The sequence below is a fragment of the Triticum dicoccoides genome, chromosome 3A (assembly GCF_002162155.2).
Source record: "Triticum dicoccoides isolate Atlit2015 ecotype Zavitan chromosome 3A, WEW_v2.0, whole genome shotgun sequence".
In the NCBI taxonomy this organism is placed as follows: Eukaryota; Viridiplantae; Streptophyta; class Magnoliopsida; order Poales; family Poaceae; genus Triticum; species Triticum dicoccoides.
The window spans coordinates 15,598,683-15,609,643 of record NC_041384.1 but is presented as its reverse complement, the minus strand read 5'-3'; the positions used below and the strand labels follow the sequence as shown (position 1 = coordinate 15,609,643).

Genomic DNA, 10,961 nt, shown 5'->3' with positions numbered 1-10,961 from the left:
CAGATCGAGCTGATGGCCGGCGGCGAGAACACCGACTTCGTGCAGATCGCCGGCGGCGACCAGGTCAAGTTGGCCAGGTTGAGGGAGATCCGTTCTTGGTTTGACAACACAAGGCAGATGAGCTGGACGACAATGGCCACTCTCAAGAATTTGACGAAGAAGGAGAGGGCAAAGCTTTCCCCCCAGCCCACGCAACCGATTCAGAAGATCGAGATCCTCCTCTGGGTGATGGAGCAGGCCAATTCGTCCAGCGAGTGGACCAGGCGGAGGTGGTGGGCGTTCAGATCCAGGGTAGAGCATCCACTGGATCAGGAACCCACCGTGCACGAGGTGCCGTTGCAGATTGTGCAGCCTCCAACCGAGTCATCGAAGACTTCGAAGCGCAAGATGAGGAGGACAATGGTCGCGACCTCGCTTCCCCGCCGTTCTCCACGCTTCCCTCGCCGCTCTCCTCGTCTGAACGACGGCGGTAGCTATGTTTAGAGTAAGCTTCCCCACTCCTCATCTTTCTACTGCTCGTGCTTACATCGTGGTGATACTGATCATAATAGTTTAGAGAGGGAATGCTAGATGGCATTTTAATCTCAATGAATTGCATGAACATTTGAGTACATTGATTTGGAGGATGGATTATGATGTATGTGAACCCTAGGCATCATATGAACCCTAGGAAAAATTAGTAATGTTGTAGTGGTAGACACTGAAATATTTTGGTACACACCGGTAGGCACTGAAATATTTCGGAACTGCCCTAGGCAAAATTTGTAATGTTGTAGTGATGGACACTGAAATATTTCGGTACACACCGGTAGGCATTGAAATATTTCGGTACTGCCCTAGGCAAAATTTGTAATGTTGTAGTGGTAGACACTGCAATATTTCGGTACACACCGGTAGACACTGAAATATCTCGTTACTACAATTTCAGTACACACCGATGCACACTGAATTATTTCACTACTGCAGTTTCAGTACACACCGGTACACACTGAAATATTTCAGTACTGCAAATTCTATACAAAGTTGGCATTTTTTCATTTATGTGTGAATTAATCCATGCATCATATGGCCTAACTTTGTACATGAGTTTGGGTCAATTTCATGTCTACTTATTGTTAAAATTATTGTCATGCCATGAAACACAAGACAAGTCACTGACCCAAGCTTGCAAAGATGCCATATCAATGTTGCTGATATGAAATATGCATGTTTTCACCTAGTCTTGTGTCTGAATTAAAACTGAGCATTTTTTCTTGATGGTATCCATGGATCTAGAACTCCTATGAATTTGCTCATGTTGCATGTTTTGTTCTCCATCATTTGTACTAGCATTCCGTGCGATTAGATGCCATGACAAGACCCCTGGCATATTTATTTTCTTGCCTCCAACATCACATGTGTGTTTTGCAGGAAAAAACCTGGAGTTCACTAGGCTGGCTGAAGTTGTGAGGCTGGGAGGCTGATGGTGCTGCTACTGGCTGATCCTTCTTCTTTTAGTTTTTGTTCATCATTTCTCAAGCCATTGGACCAGGGCTACTTCCCTATGTGCTGTTAATGTATTAAGTAGTTCCTTCGAATTTGTAGTATTAGTTAGTTTGAATGTGGAAGTACCTTAATTTTTAGGAACGAAATATTGCTATGTATGACCAAGGGTTTCATACCGTAATCTTTGGGTAATTAATTATGTGAACTGTTGGATGTGGCGCATAACGAAACGCCTCTACCATTGATACTAGTTCAACATGTCGGTCCAATTAGAGACCAGCCACTACCATATAGAACAGTTAGCATTTCATACTACAACCTGGCACGTACAAAACATCACATAGTGGAAGCACATCCCTAAGCACCTTGCATTGTACAAGGTCTTAGAGACAAGCCTCTACCATATATAACAGTTACCATGTCACACTACAGCCTATAAAACATCACACAGTGGAATAATCATAGCTAGTAGAGCATTAGGTACCAGTTAATAATAGTTGCAATCCATCACAAGCAATAGTACCTAGATATGAGTAGATATAGGTACGGTAATACACGACAAGTACTCGCAAACAAGAGCTAACATAACAAGTTTATTTCAGATTGAAACATGGCCCACCGCAGTTCTAAATGAGGTGGATGGTGATCATCATCCTCAAGTCATGGCGACGGGTGTTCGCAACAGTGAGTAGGATGGCCTGTCCTACCCGAAGATTCTTGGCATGAAGGAACTTCGTCCACCCTGCCCTGCTCAAGACAGTGCGACCGTCCGTGTCCACTGCATAGGCACAGCTGGTGATGGAGCCCGTTCTGGTAAGGCGTAGTCCAGCAGCCATGCCTTCTTCGTCCGGGTCGATGCCACAGTTATCAAATAACCTCTTAGGTAATTTCTGAAAATAGTTGACATGATCATATACATTAGTGGAAATAGCAAAATAGTTGACATGATATATGATCATGTCACGTGCAATTATCAACAAAGCATACACTTCAAGACACATATATCATTGGATTCAACACTGAGCATATATATCATCACATCAGTACACTATACGCCAAGCATCAAATTACTACAGTAATTAGGCATATCATTAGATTACTGCGTACACTAAGCATATCATCGCATATTACTACACTACATGCATGTCATAAAATTCTTCACTAAATGAATTCTAAACTAGGCCTCTCATCACAATACTACAACATGCATATCATATGAACTACTACACTAACTAAGCATGTATATCATATAATTACCACACTAAGTAACATACCATGATATGCCGTTTAACATTCGTCCTTGTGAGGAGGGTCACGAATGGCTTCCCTAGGTAGTCTTCACGTAGCGGAAGCATGTCCCAGAGGTTGCCGATTTCCTCGTCGCCCAGTCTGAGTCCTTGGGCATACAAGTATTCAACAAGTGGGTTCTCATCATCATCAGAATCGTCATCATCTGAATCAGCATCATCTTCCTCCTCATGAACTTCATCCTCACTATCCGGAATCAAATTTAGATAGATAACAGAAATCCTGGGCCTATCTTTTGTGAAGGAGAAGCTGATCAATTCACCCCCACTAAGACACATGCAGGCGATGAAACGATCCCAATCATCTCCTCCTATCTGGGTTATCTTTCGCCCCTTCTCGACCTGCATAGTGTATGGCCCCCCAAGAGCATCGAAGGTCACGGTGTCTGCGACGAGCTCATTGAATGCCAATCTCACATTGCATGGTACGATCTATGTAAGATAAAAACAAATAACAGACACAATACATTAGTGGAAATAGCAAAAAAAACAAAAAAATGTACTGTCAGAAGGTTCATATAAATTGTTACCGCTGCAAAAACAAAAGAAGGCTGGAAGTAGATGCCGAACAGCGTGGCAGTAGAAAGGCTGGTCCGGCACCGTGAGTTGCAGCGTCCACATTGTGCTTCCTCCATTCTACACAGAACGTGTTGAACTCTAAGTTGAATTGTACATAGTACAATACAAAGATCATACATATAATAAATCATAGTGATAACCTATACTGGCAATGGCCAATCAATCTATTTTCTATCATCTACATAATAAAGCAATGCCAATGACAATGGCAATGCCCGTCTCATCTAAACCTGGGAATAGTTCGGCATCCAAACTAAAACCAGTCCAATCCACAGCACACATCAAAACCAAACCAATCAAGATATTTTCATTTAGAATCTAGACCAAACCAAACTATACATGCTCGTCATCCAACCCAGTCCAAACCGTTTTCAACTTTTGGATTGAATCCAAAGGTTCAAACCGTGGACAAAGCCATACGCGAGGGCACGTCATGAATCTAGATCAGACATGGCGTCAAAACTCGAGAGAGGCGACGAGCTCCGGCCAGCAACAGCGGCTCTTGGATTTGAAGCAGTAGTAGGTGGTAGTGGTGGCTCAAACTAATTGATTGATTTGGTCTCAAATCATAGAAACCAAATCAAGATCCAATCCAAAAACTAAGTTTCAGTCCAAACCTATCGGCTCAAATCCGCCTCCGTAGGGAGACGCGGTTGGGGAAGGGAAGAAGAGGGGAGATCTCACATACTTGCCGGAGTTGGCGGCGGCCGCGCACCGGCAGCGAAGAGAGGGGTCGTCGAGAGATGGTGGCGACGGCGGCGGCGCTGGTCGAGAAGGGGAGAAATAAAGATGTGGAGTGGTCGAGACGGGGAGAAAGAAAAATGTGGTACATGTGGTGGCTCGGTTGTGTGGATGACAAGGGGACCCACTTGTGAGACCGATAGCAATTGATGGCAAACCGCAGGAGGTGCACGACCGCGTGCACGACCGCCACGTCCCCACGTCGAATGGGGACGACCGGGTGGGTGTGTCAAGTCAAATCGGGACCCGCGGCTTCTCGGTAACTCCAAGAGGCAGGAGTAGTGCATTTCTTCCCCAAATCGGGTAGAAAACCATCATCCTCTCCCCACCCTCTCTTCCTTCCTCACCACCTCACCACCCTCTCCTCCTTCCTCACCACCTCACCACCCTCTCCTCCTTCCTCACCACCCTCCTCCCTTCCTACGCCTTCCTCCTCCTGTCTTCGACCGACGATGAAGCGCGGGCGTGAAGATGCGGCGGACGAGCCGGAGGCAACCATCGGAGCACAATAGTCTGCTGCCGTGGCTGTAGCCGTGGGTGCAGCGGCTGAGTCCGCCGTAGCGGTGGAAGCTGGCAGTGCAGTGACCGTTGTGCCTGCTCCCGCTGCCATCGCAGCCGTCGAGGCACCCGTCGGTGAGCACAAGGTCGGGGAAGATCTGGAGGAGGAGGAGATGAGAAGGCGTAAGCGCAAGGTGCATGACGAAATCAAAGAGCTCATGGAGGAGAACGCCATAAAGGAGTTCGACCTAGATAGCAGGAAGGGCAGCGACTTCGACGAGGATGCCATCGACGAGCTATCTGAGGTAGTACTCTGTTTTTTGCTCTATTTTTTTCATGACATTGGGGTTTTTCTTATAAACTAGATGAGCATCAATTTCACTTGGGCGTGCTAGTTCTACGTATGTAGGATTGTAGGGATCTAGCATAGATCTTCATGTTGGTTGTGGATTTTTAAATCTGATTCACATTCTGATTCCAGCAGATACTCTGGTTTTTTTTCATGGCATTGTGGTTTGTCTTGTTAACTAGATGAGCATAAGTTTCACAAGAGATACATTAATGAAAGAAGTGGGGTAATGAACCCAAACACAAGAAAATGTTCATGGCAGGGATACATTAATGAAAAAGTGGGTTAAACAATGGATATATGGCAGGATTCTCCATTGGCTTCCCAAGGACAGTGACAAAATGCTGCAGTTCCTGATTCATTTTAGTTTATGTAGATGAATTAATTTGCACACATGTTCATATATGATTAGTTTGCACACATGTTCATAGATGATCCATTTGCAAATTCTATACATATTTCCATTTTGCAAAGGAAGTGATCGCTCCCTTAATAATTATGGGCTGACAGTACATATCCACTGGATACCAAAAAATCAAAACATTTCAGCTAGCCAATTTTCCACAGTAATAGATTAGCTGAGTTCTTCTATGTGTACTAATTCACTAATTCACAGGAGGATGACGACGACGTGGACTACAGCATGGACAACAGGCACAACAAGAGCCGGTACACCCTGAGGCATCTGATTGCTGGGAAGATCAAGTACCGTTTCTTTGGCAAGATTAGGTGCCCTTTCTGTTGCAAGGTGATCGGTGGCGGCATAGATGGCATGGTCCAGCATGCCTTCAGCACTGGCAATGGACATGGCAAGAATCATAGTGCCAGTACTCTGGCTAAACATGCTGCCTACGCACGCTTCCTCGAGATTGTCAAAGTCAATGAGCCCTACAACATGCATTGAAGAAGGGAGAGAAGTGATGTGCTGCTAGAGTGCTGCTGCTGCCCCAGGACCGCCGTGTCCTGTTATGTTATGTATGTTTGTTTGTTGTTAGAGTCTAAAACTGATGTCCTATGGTGTGTCTGAACCTATGCTGAGTGGTGGTTGATCTGCCGTTTATGTTAAGAGTTTGCTGCTACTCTGGTTTAGTGTTCCTAGTTGTTAATACTATTTTGGTGATGCATGTTTAAGCCTTGTATAATGCTAGATGCTTAGGGTGGTGCTTAGAAAAATAAACAGGGTATTTCTGAAGCATCAGTGCCTATTTCTACAGGAGAGACGCCTAGTTATGCGTCTACCCTGTACAAATAAGCACATGTGCTTAAGAAAAGCCTGGTTTATTTCTATAAGCAACTCCCCTAAGCACCTTGCATTGTACAAGGCCTTAGCAACTCAAGTATCGTACGGTGGTCTATGTTATGGTTGCTGTGTTATTCTGCCGTACGGTGATGCATGCTAGGAACTCTCATAACACTAGTGCAGAACCGGGCAATAGCACCGGTTCGTAAGGCCCTTTAGTTCCGGTTCAGGAACCGGCACTAAAGTTTCGGCACTAAAGGCCCCCCACTTTAGTACCGGTTCAGCACGAACCGGTGCTAAAGGGGAACCACGTGGCACGAGCCAGCTCCGGGGGCCGGGAGCCCTTTAGTACCGGTTGGTAACACCAACCGGTACTAAATGGTTGTGGGTTTTTGTTTTATTTTGTATTTTTCAATTAAATTTGTGTTATCAATTTAATTTAGGATTGTTTTACGTTATAATGAGTTGTAGTCGTCATCATCATCATCATCATCGCATATTAATAAATAAATAAACTCTAGCTAGCTAAAAATCATCGTAGTCGTCTAATTACCACTATTTAATCATCATAGTCATTACCGCTAGCTATCTAATCATCATCAACGCTGGCTAGCTTAAAGAGGAAACATTCACTTTGTAACAGAAGCAAAGATATCATCAAGTTCAACATAATCATCACCAACATCGAAGTTCAGGACACGGACATGAGACAAGTACTAATTAAGAGCATGAACTAGTAGCTACTGATCCTGCTGCTCCCTCTTAGGTAGAATAGCATAGAACATGTATAGCTCTCCTGATTCATCATACTGGAGCATGCAGATGAATCTGTCTCCTAATCTTGGGTTGCGCTTCTCCTTACTGCCCCCTAGTACTTCTCTGCGATCGTTAACAATTTTGCTCCAATCTTTCACTATTAAGCATTCTTCGCTTTCAGAAATCCTGAATGCACTCATGTGCAATGTAGGAAATCTTGGTCGTAAGCTAACCATTGACATGCGACCTTTTATCTCGATCCACTGAGGCACAACTGTCATCGGAAGTCCCTTTTGAACAACATCGTATAGTAATTAATATACTAAGCAATGAAAGTTTAGCTTCAAAAATAATGTATGCAAAAGATGCACTAATTAAGGACAAATATTTAAAATCTTACCATCTTTTGATTATAGATGTGACCGTAGTTCAATACAATCACCATTGGTCGCACGTTTTGAGTACTAACATTTCTAAGTTTAGGAAAAAATTTGTCTTGACAGTATTAAGATCCCCAAGCCATGAAACATAATGACTTATCTCCTCGCAGTTTAGTTGAGCCCCGGGGCAGTAGTAGGTCCTGTCTACCAAGCGCCGGACATGTTTGCTTGAACCGAAATAAGCTGACAATACAAATTAGTTGTCAACTATTTTTGAATAAACTGTATGAAAGACATAAACATATGCATGCATGGTTGAGAAAAACTCACCAAATGGTAGAACTGGAGGCGTTTGCACATCGACCCAGTTGTCTATATTACCTTCAATATCATCTTCCGGACGAATATCAAAGGTGATAACCATATCAGGCTCAAATGCATAAGCCTTGCATAGTGCTTGCCAAGTTTTGCATTCAAAATGGGTGTATGTCTCTCCATTATATAATTTGATGTTGAAAGTATACCCATGCTCCATCTTCAAGTAAACTCTCTTTACCTCCATATCATCTATAGCACTAAAACCTATCTTATCCAAGACAAAAATTCTTGCATGGCAGGGGATGCGCTAGTAGAATAGTGAAAATTTAAAATTATAAGTTGAAGCAAATGAAGCATAAGTTTTGCATTCAAATAATAATTGACAAAGTGACTTACTGTATCAACTTCGAATGTCTCATCCAGCTTGATGCTGAAGCACCTACCATCAACAAGGAAATTTTGGTCGCACAGGCCGCGCTGGTCTTCACAGTGTTCGCGCACAATAAAATCTTTTTCGTCGTCAGATGACATTTCCTATGTTCATATAGGTGAAACATTAAACACCTATATCTAGCCAAATATATATTCATCTAACATTTGACATTAATATATCTAACTATATATTCAATTGACATTACTATATATTTAACTTTTCTATCTAATTCATCTAACATTCGACATTAATCTAACATTTATATAAACTCAAAATATATAAAAATTAAATAAACATAAAAACTCATTAACAAATAATATTTTAATTAGATCATCAAATCTCATATACCTAAATTTTCTTACTAAAAATAAACTAGTTATATTAATTATTCAACTAGTTCTAATCTCATATACCTAAATTTTCTTACTAAAAATAAACTAGTTATATTAATTATTCAACTAGTTCTAATCTCATATACCTAAATTTTCTTACTAAAAATAAACTAGTTATATTAATTATTCAACTAGTTCTAATCTCTAGTTCGATAATTTTTCTATCTAGCTAGCTAATTCATCTAACATTCGACATTAATCTAACATTCGATCATCTAATTAACTTTTCTAGAAAACAAAAAATAAGTAAAAAAAATGTGTGTGTGCGTATGTGTGTGTGTATATATACGTATATGTGTGTACGTATGTGTGTATGTGTGTGTGTGTATGTGTGTGTGTGTATGTGTGTGTGTGTGTGTGGTATATGTGTGTGTGTGTGCGGCCCCGTACGCCGCCGCCCCGTACATACGAGCGGGGGCGCCGGCGTACGGGGCGGGGGCGCCGGTGTGTGTGTATGTGTGTGTATGTATGTGTGTGTATGTGTGTGCGGGAGCAAGAGAGAGACGTACGGCCGCGGCGATGACGACGGACGGCGGCGGCGTTCGGGGCGGCAGCGCGAGACGGCAACGATGACGGGCGGCGGCGGGGACAGCGACGATGACGACGGACGACGGTACGGGCGACGGGCGGCGACGATGGGATCGAGCGGCGCGCGCGGCGGAGGTTGGAGACGAAGTGGGGAGATGAAACTGAAATTTTCGTAAGTGCTATATATATAGGATGGGCCTTTAGTACCGGTTCGTGGCTCCAACCGGTACTAAAGGCCTATTTTCGCCAGGCCAAGCGGCGGGAAACGAAGGCCTTTAGTACCGGTTGGAGCCAGGCCTTTAGTACCGGTTGGAGCCACCAACCGGTACTAAAGGGGGCCTTTAGTACCGGTTGGAGCCACCAACCGGTACTAAAGGCCTTGCGCTGCCACCCTAAAGTTTAGTCCCACCTCGCCCGGCGCAGGGCAGCCGCACTGGTTTATAAATCCAGCTGCGGCTACCTCTTCGAACTCCTCTATATAGCAGGCTTCTCGGCCTAATTAATTAGGGCACGCTGCCCTGTGAGCCTGCTGGCCCGTCTGGGCCTGCATTTGCACACCCTAGGTCTGGCAGGCCCACTGGGCAGCGTGCCAACAAATTTTTTATATAGTTTTTTCTTTTCTGCATTACTTATTTTCTTCTATTTATTTTTGAGTAGTTTTTTATATAGTTTTTTCTTTTCTGCATTATTTATTTTCTTCTATTTATTTTCTTCTGGAAATTGAATGCTGCATACTGAACAATTAGGTAAATGACCGAAAAACAACAAATGATGTCAGAACATGTTGGAAATTGATGACGTCGCATTAAATGCTGCATACTGAACACAAAAAAAGTCCGGAGTTTAAATAAGTTATTAAAAATAAAAAAGAGGTGCAATGCTGGTTAATTTGTTTCAAGCCTTTCGGAATAGTGTAGACTGCACTGCACATAGCTTAGTGCAATCTATGCTATTCCGCAAGGCTTGAAGCTAATCAACATGGATCACAAGATAGTTTGGTTAAATTGCATTACTTGTAAGTCCAGTTAACATGGATGCTTATGATGTAAGAGCAATAGCAAAAGTGAAAATTTGGCACAAATAGGTAGTTGTGTAACTAAAATAGGTAGGAGGAGAGATCGATAGCTCTTATGTCACAAAAAAGAAGTTGTATCAAACCTTTTATGTCGGATCTAGAACAAACCAATCGGTATCGCCATCATACAGCCCAACCGTTGCTCGTGATGCATATATATGCATATCAAATGCACGGTTGGACGTATGATGGCGAATCCGAATGATTTGTATTCAGTCGATGAACTAGTAGATGTATGCAGTCGATGAACTGGTAGATATATGTAGTCGATGAACTGAAAGACTTATGCAGGGAAGGCGAGAGGTGGGCTATATATAGGGTCGTCTGGCTCACAAAGTGATTGTGGTAGTTTCGATCCAACAACTCACATGAGCTAGGAAGAAACACACCCTTGATCCAACGACTCGCAAGAGCTAGAAAGAAACACATGATCCGTGTGAGTCTTCCTGATTGGTGGGATGCACATTAGTACCCACTCCGTACTCCGAAACCCTGATACTCGGAAAGAGTTGTCCAGTTTGTACATGAAGTGTGTCCAGTTTTTGCCATGACCCTCTCTACTCTTTCGCGCATGCTATGCGGGTGATATGATGATACCATGCCAAGTTTCAACATTTTCAGGATTCATTTTGTAGTGATTTTCAATTTCACGGTCATTTAGCTCTCTAAACAATTAGGTAAATGACCGAAAAACAACAAATGATGTCAGAACATGTTGGAAATTGATGACGTCGCTTTAAATGCTGCATACTAAACACAAAAGAAGTCCGGAGTTCAAATAAGTTTAAAAAACATTGAAGTTTCCATGTAACAGATGAGTTCTCGTCCGAAACCCTGATACTCGGAAAGAGTATGTCCAGTTTGTACACGAAGTGCGTTC

General features: G+C 43.1%; 1 protein-coding gene across 1 annotated transcript in view; it reads right to left on the bottom strand.

Moving 5' to 3' along the window:
• Window positions 1-10,961, bottom strand: part of LOC119266713 (transcription factor bHLH35-like) — a 32,256-nt gene that overhangs the window by 3,308 nt on the left and 17,987 nt on the right. The gene's annotated exons all lie outside the window — the stretch shown is intronic.